The following is a 17,650-nucleotide window of genomic DNA, read 5'->3' on the forward strand; positions in this document are numbered from 1 at the left end:
CTCCAACAATTCTATCAACCTGCCATAGGGCTGGTAAGGAAAGGGCCACACATAGAAATCCAGGACTTTGCTGGAGGCTCAATAGCTTAGAACTGGGGGGATGGAAGGGTGACCTGATTAAACCAGCACCTGGATCCGCTTCATCTTCCTTTATGAAAATATATGTCGTGTGGACAGTTCTCCCAGCCCGAGTGTTGACTGAATATTGATGGCTACATTTGGGCTGATTTCCTAGTGACAGAAACTAAGTCAGGTAATGAATGATCCAAGATCTCGTCAAAAGATGTCTGGGAGCTGATGTAATACAAATGAGGATCCCTGGAGCTCTGGACAGGGGAATGGGTATCATTCCATGTAACGAAGCTTGAGAGAAGTCAAGGAAGGCTGAACTCTTACCCAGTCACAGAAAAAAAATTATAGCAAAACAAAACAACAACCACAACCCGCAGCAAAGGTGGTAGCATTTGAACGTAGGTCTATCCAAGTCTAAAAACACGTTTCTATCAAAACCCAGGCTGTTTTCTGTGTAGCGGGGACTAACCTAGCACCCTGGCCTGATGTGCAAGTGTTCACAAATCTCTTTCATTTGTTCCTCTTTAACCAGTGACAATTACTCCCTCTTTCCATGGACCCTGGTTCCCTACTGTCTCACCTGTCACACTACTAAATGGCTTAGGGTAACAATTAGGACAAACAGCCAGAAGGCTCCCCTAGTCTGTGGAAAATGTGGTTGGAACAAAAGCCAGAGAGAATTCTTTAGTAGCCATTTGGAGCCCAGGAAAATTTCCCTGCAGGACAAAAGGATTAAAATTCTGCACGCTCACAGTCAAGGTGTGACTAACTAGAGTTGGGGGGGGCACTCACCATCTGCTCCATCATTCCCAGGGTAAGCTGCATGCAGATTGACACAGTCCAGCCAAGGAGGATCTGGCCAGCCCCTGACTGCTTCCGCAAGCCACCTGGCTGCCAAAGGAGAGTGTGGTGACAGCCTTGTTACAAGTAAAATAACCCCATTTCAACCTACCAGATGCAAGATTAGGCTGTGCATTAATACAAACATGATGAGCCAAACAGTCCAGTCTCTGTTACAACAATTCAGCTCCAACATTATCCCTCAAAAGCAGCCATGAGCAATAAGCCAATGGGCATAAGCATGTCTCAATAAAGCTTTATTTGTACAAAGAGGCAGTGAGCTGGATTTGCCCCCTGGGCAACCTCTGACCTGTGTTGTCCAATTCACGAGAAGACAATCTCAGCTTTCCTCACCTGTTGAGAGGTACTGAGGACAGGGAGGAGTTCCCGACAGGAAGAAACCTGCAGCATCACATATCTGGGAAAATAGAAAGCTTTTCACCCACCAGGGATGCAGAGTATGAATGGAAGGTGTGTGGGCTCCAGTGAGAGCATAATTCCTTCCTCCTCCTTGCTCACCAGGGGGACACTGGCTCAGGATGCCCCAGCTGCAGAAAGGTGTGCCCTCTGCTAATTGCTCTGCCTTGAGAGGCCCCTTCTGCAAAGTGTCCTCCCAATGGGGGTGCCTTTCCTACTCTGCATGAAAGAACTTCAAGCTAGCAGCAACCCCAGGAACTCCAGGCCCCACCAGGGGCCGAGCTCTCCCTCCCTCCAACTTTCCTGCAGTGAAGACTTGCTATGGCTGCTTCATCGCAGTATGTCAGGGTGCAGGAGACAAAAGGCAAAACCGCCAGTCATGGATGCTTGACTCAGGAAACAAAGCTGGGCACCGTCCTTTAATGTTTGCATTCATTAATGTTCCCGTCAATTTTAAACACTGGGGTAGAATTTCCAGACTTTGCAGATCATTTAAAAGCTTAAGGGATTATCAAACCAGTCATTTAAAATGACATTTTCACTGCACAAATATTATTCTATTAAAGAGCACGCACGGCACAGGCCGGGATCAGCTTTGGCAGGGTTACAGGGCCTTCCTCCATCGCAAACCCCACTGTTTCCTCATAAAGCTGTCAAGCCCCTGCTTAATGAAACATATATAAATGTGATGATGTTAGCCATGTCACAGCAAGCTAATTCATCCTGCCTTTTTCCCATTGCGCTACCCTGTGAAGGCTTTTATCATTGTACCCTCTTAGAATCACCCCCAGAGGGTCTGCCATCGGCCTGAGGAGATGAAATCTAAGAAAGTGTTTAATTTCCAAACAGGCTAAACATCTTACATAAATAAATAACCAACAGACCTGGCCAGTGTGGTGGGGTGACATACCTAAGGCAGCCACTGGGTTTTATTAGGAAAGAGATACTAGGAGACATATAAACAACTCCTATCCTTTCCTGGGGTCCCCTGACCTGATGCAGCTGCTAACTTCAGTTCTTGGGAGGTCGGTTTCCGTCTTTAATTACTGAAAGAGAATCTGCTGGCATGATCAGGGCTCAGCAAAACCCTTTCTAAGCTCCATTTCTAAATTGTCTTCCAAAAAAGCATGTCTGGAGGGGTTTTCAGGTTCCACCCTTCCCAGAGTCCTCTGTGTACGCTCCAGAAGTCTGGGAGGAGTAAGGAGGGGCTCTGGGCTGTTGTGGGTTTTTTTTTTTTTCCTCTTAGCAGTCCAGTAAGATAAAAACACTTCAGAAAGAAACTATGGGGGCCTTCAGAGACTTAGAAAATTCCACAGCTCAAGTCCTCTTAGGGACCAAGAGAAGATGATGGACTCGGTGAGAACTGGCTGGCCCAGCCAGGGAGGAGTCCTTGCCGATTTATAGAGGTGGTTGGACCCAATGGTGCTGAAAATGGCTATCTCCTTTTAAAGGGGAAATGAGGAGACATGGCTTTTCGGGTAAACAACTATTTCCAAGGACTTTCTTGTCCCAGAATTTCTTCCCTGCTCGTATGTCCCCGAGGAAAGTCTCACATATTGGCTCAAATGGCTGCAGAAATCTGCCTGCATCTATGACAAGCTATAAATACCGAGGCACTTGGGAATGTTTTGAGTAGTCCCACCTGGGATTAGGCTTTGGCATCCCTAAGGAAGAATGCATTCTTGGGGGAATCCCTGAGCCTGGGTCTTCTTGAGCATAAATAGTGGGCAGGTTCATATTCTACCATCCCCATTCCAGCTACCTACTGGTCCAGACTCAGCATACCCCAGTGCCCAGTGCTATCAAACACCGAATGGTCACCTGTCTACCTCCCCTGCAGTGATAGCCTGGCATCTTGACAGGAAGGCCAGGGAACATAGCCTTCAAAGAAATACCTGCCTGGAAGCTCCGTTCAGCCTACTTCATACCCTCGGTCACTCCTGCCTTTGAGAGACAAGCACTTCCCAGGATGCAACTGGGCAGGTAAATCAGAGTCAACATGTAAATTTTTATATTTTATTTCAGAGAAAAATTTATATAACTTTTTGGCAACTCAAAACTGATTTGCATAGTGAAGGTTCTGCAGTGATTATCAAATGTCCTAATGCTGCAACCCTTTAATACAGTTCCTCAAGCTTCGATGACTCCAAATCATAAAATTATTTCATTGCTACTTCATAACTATAATTTTTCATAATTGTAAATTTACTAATGTTATGAATCACAGTGTAAATATCTGGTATGTAGGATATCTGATATGTGACCCTCCCCCAAGGGGTCATGACCCACAGGTGAGAACCACTGTTCTAGACAGTCCTGCAGTATAGGACCCATCCATTTTAGTTTAACCCTGCATTTGACAATCTTTGACTACTGAAGCCATACTCAAGTTAACACAGACTCAGGAACTGGTAAGACACTAACCAAACACAAACTCCCAGAAAGAAAGACACCCAAAGCACACAAAGTCTGTCACCCTCAAACAGTGGATTTTCACATCAGCATGGAAACTTCTAGGGAATGGAGCAACATCTGACTTTACAATATTCTGACTTTTCAAACACCAATAATCTACCCTCTCCCCACTATACTACTAACTAAAGCAAATACCACATAGTGTATGCAGCTGTGTACAAAGGACACAGAGGCACGTGTGTGACCTCCCAGGCCATCAAGGGGAGAGGAGAATTTGTTGCTGGGAGGAAACCTAGCTACACACTGCCAAGACCAATAGCCTGCCTTCCACAACAGACTTGGTGCCTGTGCCAAAAATCACTCTGGGTCCCTTTTTAATTCTGCCGTCCTTTATCCACTACGACTGGAGGAAGATTATTTTGATTGGAATTAGACAGCCACCTGCAGCTAGATCTTCAGCTGTTATTAGTGTGCGTAAGCCCTTTCACAACACGCTCATTGAAAAAGACAGTGGACTTTTGAAGTTGCCCAATACTATCTCTGGTGATTTTCTCAAGTTAACAACCTCCATACCAGTCAGTTGTGCTGGCTGGGAAGGTGATAATCTCCTCCTCGGGGTTGTGGTTGGGAATTAAAGGGTCTGGGATAAATTACAGAAGCGATCTCTGCCAAGAGCTCTCTTCTTGATCTCACCCCACATCTCCACAATAGGTTCTTACTTGACCCAGCGTTCAGGTGTTTTTCTCTCATCCTTTTCCCAAACACCCTCCATGCACCAGTAACCTTTGCATCTCTCCTAGGCATCACAACCATCCCAGGCTGGACCACTTTGGGGGCAGTCCCTCTAGGCATTCTCACTCACAATGGTTTCTATGCATTTTCCTACTGTCTCACTGGAGAATACAAGCTGTCCTTTTCCGTTCTGCATCCTTAACACTTCAGCCTCCCACCACCTCAACTGTAATAATCAGCTTTCCTGTTTGCTTGCCCATTCGGAGCCTCCGAAAGCCTGCACAGAGCAGATTCCCCACTGGCTTTCAAACAGCCTGGTGGTCACAATTTGGGGGCAAGCTCAGCGAGCCCTGATTATCCAACTGATTGAACAGGGAGCCAAAGTTGTTTCCAATTTTCTGGATCAGTAGCTAAAAGAATTCAACCAAGTGTGTGCTGGTCTCCATGACGAATGACTGAAAGGGACGAATGACAGGGAGACTTCGAGCTTCCTTCCCTGGCTCAAGGCAGGGATCACAAGTGTAGTCCTAAAATTCAGGAGGCCCCTTAATCCCTCTTCATGCTTAGGATAAAACAGTGAGTGGTCTCAAAGAGGACTCTTTTCTCCAGCTTCCAGCCTCAAGACCTTTCTACCAATACTCAAGTATCTTATGTTGCTATTTCTTCATTTGATTGGTTGTTTTTTCCTAACCAGTGAATGCCATCTTCCCCACTGTTAACTTCTTTTTTTTTTCAAAGATTTTATTTATTTATTACATATACAGTGTTCTGCCTACATGCCAGAAGAGGGCACCAGACAGATTGAATTGTAGATGGTTGTGAGCCACCATGTGGTTGCTGGGAATTGAACTCAGGAGCCCTGGAAGAGCAGTCAGTGCTTTTAACCTCTGAGCCATCTCTCCAGCCCCACTGTTAACTTCTTTCCATATAGAAAAGTAGAATTTTCTACAGAGGCGCTAAAGCAAGAGGCGAGCTCAATGGAAGACTCCCTGAGAAGTAGGTATTTTGATGTTCAAAGAACTAACCTTCAACTTCTCTGGGTCTTGAAATGGGGATAACCATGGACTTCCCACATGGGGTCATCATGAGGACCAAAGGGGTGAAAAACAGGTAGTTTATAACTCCTAACAAGCTTTAGGAGGCATTTTTCATTACTACCTGTTCCTTCTGAATTAGTAGAATGGTCATAACAATTGATTGCTCTATTCTAAATGCAATGAGCATCTGCCAAAGTCTTAGGGGGTGTTGACAGCTATCATGAAGCCCTCTTGTCACACAAGTTCCCCTCCATCACTTAGAGGAGCTCAGGTTAATAGAAAGCTACTTTCTGAAAAACAGTAACAATGTGTTGCTGAATTTCAAAGAATCAAGACAGAAGTCTAACCCAGACTTGAATTTTTGAAACACTTAAATGGGTGCTGTGGTTTTGATCTTGAAAGTTCCAAAAAGAACTGTATATTACAGAAGTGGCTACCAGTCCATGGTAACTGGTGATAGAACCTTTAGGAATGGCATCTAGTAGCAAGAAGTTAGAAATAGTGAACCCTGGCCCCCTTCTGCATTAGTCGTGGTTCTATGGAGGAACAGAACAGAGAGAGAGAGAGAGAGAGAGAGAGAGAGAGAGAGAGAGAGAGAGAGAGAGAGAGAGAGAGAGAGAGAGATTAGATTGACTTATTGACTTAAAGGCGGTGGTCCAGCTAGTCCAACAATGGCTATCTACCAAAGCAAAGTCCAGCAATCTACTAGTTGTTAGTTTTATGAGACCAGATGTCTCAGCTGGTCTTCAGTATACATTGGGATTCCAAAGAAATAGGCTCAAAAACCAATGACTCCAAGCCTAAGGCAAGCAGGCCAAGAACAAGAGCGTAGGGCTGATACACTCTACCAGGTCTCCAAGGGGTGGGCCAGGTGGGCCTGAATGCTAACAGATATTCCAACCTGAAAAGATCTGGATTTAGGCTGGTTCTTTCCATTTCAGATAATTCAACCAAGAAAAGTCCCTCACAGGTGCACCCAGATACTTGGGTTTTCATTAATTTCAGATGTAGCCAAATTGACAACCAAGAATAGCGCCATCCTCTCTGTTTCCTGACTGCCATGATCCCACCATGATGTATTATGCTACTGCAGGTCCAAAGCACTGTGGCCAAGTGACCATGGACTGAAACCTCTGACATGTAAGCCAAAATTATTTTTCCTGTATTAATATAATTTTTTCAGATATTTGTCCCAGCAGTGGAAACCTGACCAGCACACAAGGGAACCCATGTGTATCTCCCATGTACTTCCTTTAGCCTTGCTACAGCCTCAGGCCCAAATCTGATCATCTCTACTTTATACACAGGCAATAGTCTCTCCGATCATGAAGAACCCATACAAAATCTAGTTGCTTATAAGTAACAGAGACAGAGCCTATCCTCTTCCAAACATATCCCCACCAATCATATCAGAAAGAGGAAACCCACTGGAAAAAATACTATCTCACTCATAGGTTGCTAAGAAAAAGCAATTATCTAGAGACTACAGAGAGATCATTTAATATTTACTCAAGGTCACTATTTCCTAATATATAACCCCCTACAATCATTCAATCAAATCAGAGGAGATATCAGATTCTACAGCAATTTATCTGCTAGTCAGAATCACTGTGTCTGCTAACCCCACACCCTATGATGTTTCAGAAGTTTCTAGAATGCTGCAGGTCTGTGGTTTCTCAAAGAGCCAGGATGGTGACAGCAATGAATCAATCAGAGCTGAGAAACAGCCTAAAGAGACCTTTTGGGGGGTTTGTTGCTGATGTTTTCTGGTGTGTGTGTGTGTGTTCCTATGTGCACATAGGTGGGAATGCAGGCCAGAGGTCAACATTAGGCACCTTCCTCTATCAACTTCCACATTATTTTCTCAGTCAAGTTCCCTCAGTAAACCTGGAGTTCATTGATTCAGCTAAATAGGTTCTCCAGAAGGGCCCAAGAATCTTCCTGGTTCTGCATCCCCAAGAGGAGAAATTCAGGTATCTACCACCACAGTGGTGGCTTTTTACATGTGTCCTGAGGGACTGAACTCAAGACTTCAAACTTGTCCCACAAGCATATAATCAAGTGGGCCATCTCCAAGCCCTTACTTGCTATTTCTAGTTCATTCTATTGCATTATTTTATTGCTAACCCTGCAAATGAATCTATTTGCTCTACCTGAGAAAACAGAATATCCTATCCCCTCACCTGACCAATCTGTATGTGGCTGAGAGCATATTGTTAGAGAATAGTGAGTGGAGCTCTCAGGGAAGGGTTCTGAGTACACTCAGGGGCCAAGGCAGGGCCTCAGAGGCAAGCTCTGTCCTCTGTACTCACTCGTGCCCCCCCAACATGCCTCACTGCAGCTATTACCCCATTGGCCAAAATATGAACAGAATGGAGAATCAGAAGTGGAGCCATCTGTCAGCCACACTGCAAACTCAGGCCCTGCAAGATCAGGGCAGGGAGGAGTACTCCGTCTCAGAACCCAGCAGATCCGAAAACAGGTATCCACCACCTCACATACATGACGTGGAAGGTGTCAGAAATATTTGATTTTACTAGTGAAGACCACAGAGTGAACTTCTAAGCAGAGGGAGGGTCTTCCAGGACTAATTTAGCAATCTAGACCTGCTGTCTGTAACACTCTGTGACACCTCCCTCGGCAATAGCGCTTCAAGGCAGGCAGATCACCCCTGGTAGACAAGCTGGTCCTAGTAGCCAAGTAAAGACACCACTGAGACTTGTGGGTAATCATTTGTAGACATTCTTGAGAAGGCGCCTGCCCAGAGGTCTATGTGATGTTGGAGCCAAGAGCTTTTCCTTTTTGGGTATCTACTCTGCCTAAAGGCATAATGTAGAGAGGGATGCTCTTTCTGCTGTACCCTGAACCACACTTCACAGTGTCCTTTTAGCCTTGCGAAGGCAAAGAGCCAGTACCAAAAGTTCAGGCTAACAGCTATGGAGGACAGCAGTGAGCAGTTTGCAAGCTTGTATGTAGTACAGGCTTTACTCTCCTACTGAAAGTCAGGGAGATGAGCAAAAACCCTCTAGGGGCATCTTAAGGCACTTGGATTCTCACAAATTCTCTTATGGAACTTCACAAGCAATTCCTTAAAAGGTGGTTCTCAACTCCCCTAGTCCTGTGACCCTTTAACACAATTCCTCATGCTGTGCTGACTCCCAGTCATAAAATTATTTTCATTGCTACTTCATAATTGTAATTTTGCTCCTGTTATGGATCGAATGAGAAATATCTGATATGCGGGACATCTGACATGTGACCCCCTTGAAAGGCCTGTTGAACTCCCAAAGGGGTCACACCCACAGGTTGAGAACCACTGCCTTAAAACAGTTCACTACCAAAATAAACAGCACAACAACCTCACACACACCAAAAGTTCTGAATCAAGAGGATGCCCTGTCATGACCCTTGGGTGATGTCATAACTGAGGGGTGGTTGAACTGTACCTCAATGTTCATAATGCAGTTTGGAATTTTTTCCAGCTCTGCTCCTTGTTCCAGAACTGGCATTTCTGCAGCACGTCTATGTGTGATGCTGTCATATTCTGTCACATTCTCTTCCTAGGTCCCATCTAAGGCATGGCTCGGTTAGGAGCAAGGCAGGCCACTTCTGTAAGCTCCGACAAAGCCTAGCAGCCGCCTGATTCCAGCTTGGTGTGGTTTTATAGCCCAGGTGCCCGCCACAGTCACACAGACTGGGCCTCACCACACACACAAAAACGGGGGCACTCCTGTTTCAAATTAGCATAAGAACTTCTCAAGGCCCACCTTGTATAAAATTGAAAAATAGAATCAGAAGGAATCAACCTGATAGCCAATAAAACGTGAGGAGCCCTCCTCCAAAGGCAGCCTGTTCCTGCTCCCAGGTTTATACTGTAAAGCTCATTTGGGGTAGGCAATAGGGAGGCTGTCTCCTCCCCTGACCAAGAACAGTAAGTGCAAGAGGAATTACATGTCACCCCCACAGCACAGTGACCTCTTTCTTTTGGAGCACTGCTGTTCTCTGGTGGCTGCAATGTGAGCTGGGTTTCTGGCTAGGGGAACTAAGCCTCTCTCCTATGAACTGATCAGGCCTGAATGGTCCTTTCCTTCCATTCACCTGGCAGAGACACAGGATGCTGAACCCGTGGGTGTTACTGCAAGTCTTCTCTACCAGGGTTTTCAAGATGATCATAAAGTAAAAGCTGCCCCCAGGCGACTGCAGGTCATGGTCCAGAAGATGAGATTTATAGGGTGTTTCCAACAGCTCCATTGGCTCCAGGGCAGGAAAGTACGCCCATATCCCAGTGGCAATGTCTAGATGTAGGAGATGAAACGCAAACTTCAGACACAGCGCCAGCATTGGCGAGAATGAATAATTCCTACTTCTGTTGCTTATACTTCTCACACTTTAACTGTTCACCACTCTAAATTTTATTTTTACACTCATAACACCCCGACTCCAGCAGTGCAATTGGGTAGAGAGTCATATTTTAAGAAATCTGTCTAAATATCCTTAAGGCTTCCACATGTCCCAGGCCTATCTTTCCCACTAGTACATGAGTCCTGCATGTGAGCTGTGATCTTAGTGGGTTGACAACCTGGGGCTCAGTAAGTCGAGCAGAATGAATTAGGTTCAGATATTTCCTGTGAACAAAGCTGCTTCACTCCACACCCCACATCTCTAGTCTGAACAAGAACAAATGTGGCCCCGAATCAGGCAAATTCAACCTAGATCCCAAAACATGTTAAAGATCTCTCCATATCTGGATTCTGAGTGACGCCAGTGGCCTAAAGAAAAACAAATAAATAAAAGTAAATGTTGGGGGGAAGTCCTGTGCATTTGTCAATAAAGCACTGCTGGCCAATAGGAATCTAGATAAGTGGGACTAGGAGTCCAGGAGAACTCTGGGAAGAAGAAACACAGAGAGTCGAGATGTAACGCCATGGGGTAGGAAGCCCGGAAACCTCTCCGGTAAGAGAAATACTTAGATTAGCAATTATGGGGTAAATACTTAAGTCAGAGCTAGCCAGTAAGAAACAAGCAAGGCCAACAGCTTCATAATTAATATAGCCTCCTGTGTGTTTATTTGGGACTGATGTGGCTCTAGAACCAGGCTGGTGGGAAGGCTTCTCACAAGGAAAAAGCTTCTCTTTACAAGTAAACAAACCCAGCAGAGCAGCATGTGCATGAGGAACTGAGCATTGCCCAAATTAAAAGCAACAGAAACCAGATCATGCAAAGGGAAGCCTATTCCAAAGGGCTCTGGTACTTCTTGTTCTTGAGGCTACTCACTGCAGTGTTGAGAAGGAGCTCACATTTCAGAGGGCAACCCTGGCATCTCACACACATGCTCTTTCGTTGAAACTCCACGAGGTTGGAGACATGTAACCATGCCATTCACTCTCCTATAATGGTAGTTTCAGAGGTCTGCCTGATCCTAAATAGATGCCACCTCCTGAAATGCCATCGCAAATCACAAGACTTTGTAAACTTCGAATGCTCATCTAATAGATTATGGCCTGGGAGTTTTTTGTTTTTTTGTTTTATTTTTACAGTATCTGTGATTTAAATAACAGTGACTAACTATTGTTCCAAGCTTCCACCTTGACTACCCTCTCTCTAATTAATGTGTTGCTGACGGAAGGTACAGGCCCAAATGTGCCTTTCACAGTAGCTCAATATTTTCAATGGGTGTACGAAACCTTGGCCCAAGAACATTCCCCAGTAGAACCTTGATCTCATGGCAGTGTGGCTCAGTGGACAAGGACACTCAAACTCCTGGATTCTAGTTTTTGCCCTACCATTATGTAGAAGACCTCATACTGGACCAGCATGGTGAACTACTTGAATTACAAATGTCCCCTCTTAATTATCCATGTAGCTATAGGACCTAGAAGAATACTTACCACATCATGAACCTTTAATACAGGTTTGCTTATCGGAAGGATGGGTGTATGGATCGATGATGGATGACTGAATGGGTTTGAAGTGTAATTATAAAGAAGGCATTACTTGGGGGATATCAGAAATACTGAACTAAGATTTTGGGGTACTCAGTTCAAGTTCGACCTTCCCATGAACCAGGTAAGCACTGTGGTATATCAGGGACCTCTCTCTGAACTCCCATCTTCCTCTATCAAAACGAGAAAAAAAAAAACTACTCTACCCACGTCATAGATATGCCAAGGCAAATCAGGCAGGGTTAATTTAACTCTATTCAAATAGAAGTTACACCATTTTGTTACATAGTCAAGGGACTGCAGCATGGCCCAGGCACAGTCATCACTCTTCACAGATGGAAAAAGTGCTACCCAAAGAGAAGAACTGCCCAGTCTTACTGATGATATATTTCATAAATTTCCAGCTGCCCTTGCCTTAATGTGTAGAGCTTCTTCAGGCTAGACTTATACAAGCCCCCATCACACTGGGTGGCCTGAAAGCTGTGACAAGATGTGTTGATACACACTTCAGAGGCATATTTGGACATCAGACCTTTTCTGCATAACTGTCTTTGCCTCCTGAAAGCCGTTGGGACTGTTGAACGAAGCTTTCCAGAATACACAAGAAAGACAGCCCAAGCCCTAGTCATCTGGTTTCCTAGGATGCCTGGCTAGCAGTGCAGTCTGGCCCCAGCTTCTCTAGTCTCAATCCCCATCACTCCCTGGGAGAGCCCTCTGTCCTGGCAGGTTGGCGTCCTCCCACCCTCTGATGTGCCTTGCACATGCCAAAGTCTGTGACTCTAGCCTTATAATTCTTCCCATCCACCCACCTTGGAATCCAGCCCGCCACCTCTTCATCAAACGCCATCCATCCAGGAGAAAGAGCTCAAGTCCTGTCATCGCCAAGATGCTGTGCTTGTGCCAGCACATAGGATCCTCCTCTGCTCCTTCCAGCTAGCCTGCACACAGACATGGGTCTCTCCAGAAAGCTACACTGAAGTGCTAACCCACTAATACCACTGGATGTGACCTTACTGTGAATAAGCTCTCTGTATAATTAAGATGAAGTTTCCTGGCTTGAGCTTGGTCTTAAATTCAAAGACAATTGTCCATATGTGGAGAAAGACATATAAGGACACAGAGGAGAGCAGCATATGCTAAGGTATACCAAAATATACTGTCGTCTTCTAGAGACTGGATAAGAGAAGGAAATCTTACAGAGTTTTGGAGAGAGCATAGGCCTGCCTACATCTTCATCTCCAAAATTACTTTCTGTTGTCTCAAGGGATCCAGATTATGGTACTTTGTTATGTGGGCCCCAGGAAACCAATATGATATCTCAGGCCCCCTATTGGGTGAATGGATGCCTGACCTATATACTCCTATCCACCCTCTCAATAGCAAGTCATGGGTCTGAGAGCTGCCTGAGGACAGGAACCGTCTGCCCAATGTGCTTGCAGTCTCCCTCATGCAAGGTGACTAATAGCCTGTTTGCTTCGTCCTCAGGTACAATGACTTGATATTCCATTAGGAATGAAGCTACAGTTTACATATAAACATGCATGTGTGTATATTTGTCTTGAAAATTTTATGATAAAACTCATTCATAAAATAATTTTGAAAATTAAAGAATGGAGCACTTACTTTCTACTCAGAGTCAACAATTGCTGGAACAGGGTGATATAGCATACAGGTTACTCTTTTCTCAAGAGAGGAGAGCCCCACCACCCAACTATAAGTCAATGTTTCAATTTATAGGACAAGCTTACCTAAATCTTTTTCATCTTATAGGACAAGCTTTTTTTCTTAAACTCTATTGCCACCAAACCCTATATCCAGTACAGTCCAAGCACATGTCCCTGGAGCTCTGTCCCTGTTGGGCTAGATACTCAGATCAGATACTTTTTCCATCACCACCACCACCACCCATATATGCATGCCTTCACCTACCATATAATCAAACCAGACTTGCCTCTGTTGTAATTTCCCTCACAGCAGCATAGCCCTGTCACAACCAAGTACCAGACAGGACTGTTCACTTTGCCAGGTTCCCCATTTGGTGCTCTGAAAACAGACCCCTTGACTGCTCCCAACCTGAGCAAGTCTCTGATGGCCAGTGTCTCCACACATCGGATGTGGAGAGGGCTTCAAGGCATTGTGCTTTTCATACATACAGCGTGACTCTAAAACCATTCAGCTCTCTTGGCACTGGCCCAAAGAAGCAGTAACAAGAAAAGATTTGATTATAGGTGATTCTTAGTTAACTGCTGAATATCCTGTGGCTTCTAGGTATTGTTTCCCTTCTCCTCAGCCCCATGCGCCCTCCCCTTCACGGGCATCGCCATTTGTGTCTCGTTTCACTTTGCAAATATAAACCCAGCACAGCCCACAATATCCAGTTCTAATGTGGCACTCTCCAATAAACTTCCTTCTGTTCTCCAAGAATTCACTCCAGCCTCTTAGTCCCCATTAAAACTTCTCTTTTGGCACGTGATTATAATTATCTTATTTCATGGGTGTCTGGCTATACCTTTTATCTATTACTTAATCCTAGACTGGATGGCTCTTGAGAGAAAAGATCTTGTCTTCTAATTTCTCCCTTGCCAGGTTTAGGAAATGAAATGAGAAAATGTAATCACAGGGCCCACACAGTGCCTGGCAACTAGTATGTGCTCAATAAATGTCAGATCCTTTCTCCCTTACACATCACTGGATCCCCAAGAGCACTTTGCAAAATCGCTTGAATCTTGGAGCTGTCTAGTAAATGCTGAACACATGAATCAGTGAATATAAACGTGAGTGTTCAACCGCTTTCCTAAGGTCAATGAGGGCATCTCAGTCATTTTCATTTTCCTGCCTCCATTTCTGAGTTTGTGGGCCCATAAATACACTCCTGTTCCGTGTCTCTGACGCTGAAGCAAGGCCGCGGCGCTTGGGGGCACATTGTCACTCAGTCATCAATCCAGAAATAATAACCACAGCCTTCAGGAATAGACTAGACAAAACCATGGCAACAGTCAGGCTCACCTTGAAGCCAATTAACTAATTTTGTCTTTATAAAAAAGTGATTAATCATGACTTCTGCACACATCTCATGCTCTTTCGTGGATTTCTCAAATTCTCACATTTGTACATGTATGTTCAGCCCTGAACATCTCACCACACTTCTGGGCAAAGTTAAATCCTCCATGTCCAAACCCGATAAGCACCGAGTGTTCCCATAGCATTGAAGCCTCAAGTTCTTACGAGCTGGATACATTCTAGATCTTTCTGAGAGGAAAAAGCCGAACAGAAGTTTGGGAAGATGCTGCTGCCTTCCTCCCATCTCCGCCACCATTTACTCTCGGAGTATGAGGCCCCCTAAAGTGCAACAGACCAGCTGGTCACTCCAGAGTCCTTGGACTGTGCCTTTGGAAGGAGCAGGCCTTGCAGGGAGCATTGAGTTACCTTTGTTTACATTAACAGAAAGAAAAGCCAGCTCGGAGCCCAGGACCCCCCTGGCAGAGGCCTGATTTCACACACATTTTCCCCAGATTCCTATTGGCTTGGCTGGAAACCACATATTAAAACCCACCAATCTTTCCACTTGAGCCTGATGAAAGCCTCAACAGAAACAGCTGCACTTCACATGTGGTTCAAGTTAATATCTTATCCCGACGGTTTAACTCTAGCTGGCTGGGCTGCTTTTTTAATATTCACAATCTTCTTTTGTTTCACATTAAGAATATGTCTTTCATTACTCGCCGGAGCAGAGGAACACAACGAAGCTGGTAGCACTTCATTTTTGAGATGTCTGAAATAATTGTTTGTATTGTGCATTATTCAAGACGCACTATGCAAGAGCAAGCTCAGAAGCAGGGGAAAGTGTTAAATGGCCCTAACGCGAGCCTCGCTGCACTGATGTGGAATGCTTCCCTATTAAAAAGGCGAAACCACACACTAATGGCTCGGATTTGGCGTCGAAGTTTTGGAGCTCACTGAGTCAAGTAATGTGATAACTTCATTGTTTTCTCTCTTCCACTGGCTCTCAAAACCATTGTGGCCTTTTACACACAGAAAAGTTTGATCAACATGCAGCTAATTCCCCATGCAGGCACATCACACACTATTTCCACATGTCTGCCCATGTGTGTGGACACACACGCACACACACACAAAGATATACATATGCATGCACATACACAAGCACACGCACCAACAAAAACACACTTCATAGTCATGTTGGGCATGAGTACATTTTGAGCTTTTTATTGAAAACACACGAGTCTGCTTCCTCTGACAACATGCACATCAAGTTCTAGAGGTTTGGCCTCAGCAGTAGCTCTCTGAAGAATGTGACATCACCTACTGCGTCTCTACCAAATGATGTCATTGACTATCAAATGATGAGTTTGAGATCCTGGGAATATTATGCAGGTTTCTGTTTCTCTTACCCTATGTCTTTAAAGTCAAAACTGGAAAGACTTCAACAAGTCCCCTTTACTCATGAGTCATTAAAGATATGGCTACATTTTTGAACAGATCTTAAAGTTTTTTAGTGTTCTATTTCTGTGTTTCAGTATTGAGGAAAAAGGGAAATGCTGCCAATGTTTTGTGAACTTTTAATATTTGCAGAGTATGCATATGATCTAACTTAAGTCTCACAACAAAGCTATCCATGAGGTACTGTTATTATCCCTGTTTTGGGGAAAAGCTAAAGTAAACAGGAACTCAATAGCTTGACAAGATGGCACAGCTAGAAAGTTATCGGGCGCAGAGACTACCATGTGACCTTGTGTTTGAGTCTTCTCTAGTCGAAGCACTGTAGAGATCAGAATTACATTGGCTGCTATTGATCACATATGCAACCATGTACTGAAGGTTATGTGGTCGGCGGAATTCTAAGATGGCCCCCAAGACTCGTGTCATCTAATGTCCATGCCCTAAAAATTCCCTTCCCTTGAACATAGATGAGACCTTCAAATAAAACGAGATGCTTTTTCTCTTGATTGGGTTACGTTATATGACAACATTAAGAGTAGTCTTACAGATGGAAGCGAGGTCTCAAATCAGTTGACTTTGAGCCAATCAGAATAGAGATGACTTTGGGTGAACTTAGCCTAAAGATGTGAGCTCTTTCCAAGGACCAGGCCATTGATGAAGAAAGAGACAATAACATGGAGGTATTCCTGTTACCAAGTGGCAACATCAGCACCAGCCTCTAGAAGCTGAAAACGAATATTAACTGGCAGCCTGAAAAAGTGGAACTTCAGTTCTAACCACCACAGAGACCAGAGAGCTTCAGATGAGGTGACTGAAATGACTAACACTTTGTTTTCTACTTGAAGACACTCTGAGCCAAGGACCCAACTAACCCTGTCAGTATTCCTGACCTCCAGAAATTATGATGTAATAAAAGTCTTTTCTGGTTTATTACATAACATTAGAAAATTAATACAAATTATGCTTTCCAAATGCCTTTGTAGCTGTTGGATGCAACACATGGGTATTGTTATGTGTCTAAGTTCTAGTGAGTGGACTTAGCTAGTATGTGAGCAGCCTCCCTCCCATGTCCCCAGCTTCTTCCTTCTCTCTCCCTTCCTTCCTTCCTTCCTTAAGTGTGGGTATCATGGTGAACCATCATGAAACATGGATATGAAAGCAACACCCTGTGGAAGACGGAGGTTGGATCCCTAATTTCAAGTTTGCCTTGTTGGCCTTGAGTTACTTATAGCCACAATGTTATGTGAGAAATGGACTCTGGTCTCGCTTGTTAAAGGCATCATTATTTGGTATGTGTTATGGAAAATGAACACCTGTCCTTCCACCTCATTGGCAGAGTTCTCCTAGAACCCAACCACTGACTCCCAAGTCCATTCATACAGAATTCTCATCACCCTGCCTCCCTGGTACCATACTGCATTATGACAGAATTTGACTCAAGTGCAATTAAAGGCTAGATGTATTGTGACTGATCAGCCAGGTTAGTCAAGCAGGCAGAGAAGGGCATTCAACTCACCCTGAGGATGAGGAGTTATTGCAAAGATCCATGGGGAAAATAGGGAGTCATCAAAAGTGGCTTCCTCATCTTTATACCCCCCATTCTGAGATATATAGCACAGGGAATAATTGTGTCAGTCAAGTACACACTTGGAGGTGTCTGTAACCCTCAACTTTATACCCCCCCCCATTCTGAGATATATAGCACAGGGAATAATTGTGTCAGTCAAGTACACA

This window comes from Mesocricetus auratus, unplaced genomic scaffold (genome assembly GCF_017639785.1).
Source record: "Mesocricetus auratus isolate SY011 unplaced genomic scaffold, BCM_Maur_2.0 Super-Scaffold_100010, whole genome shotgun sequence".
Taxonomy (NCBI): Eukaryota; Metazoa; Chordata; class Mammalia; order Rodentia; family Cricetidae; genus Mesocricetus; species Mesocricetus auratus.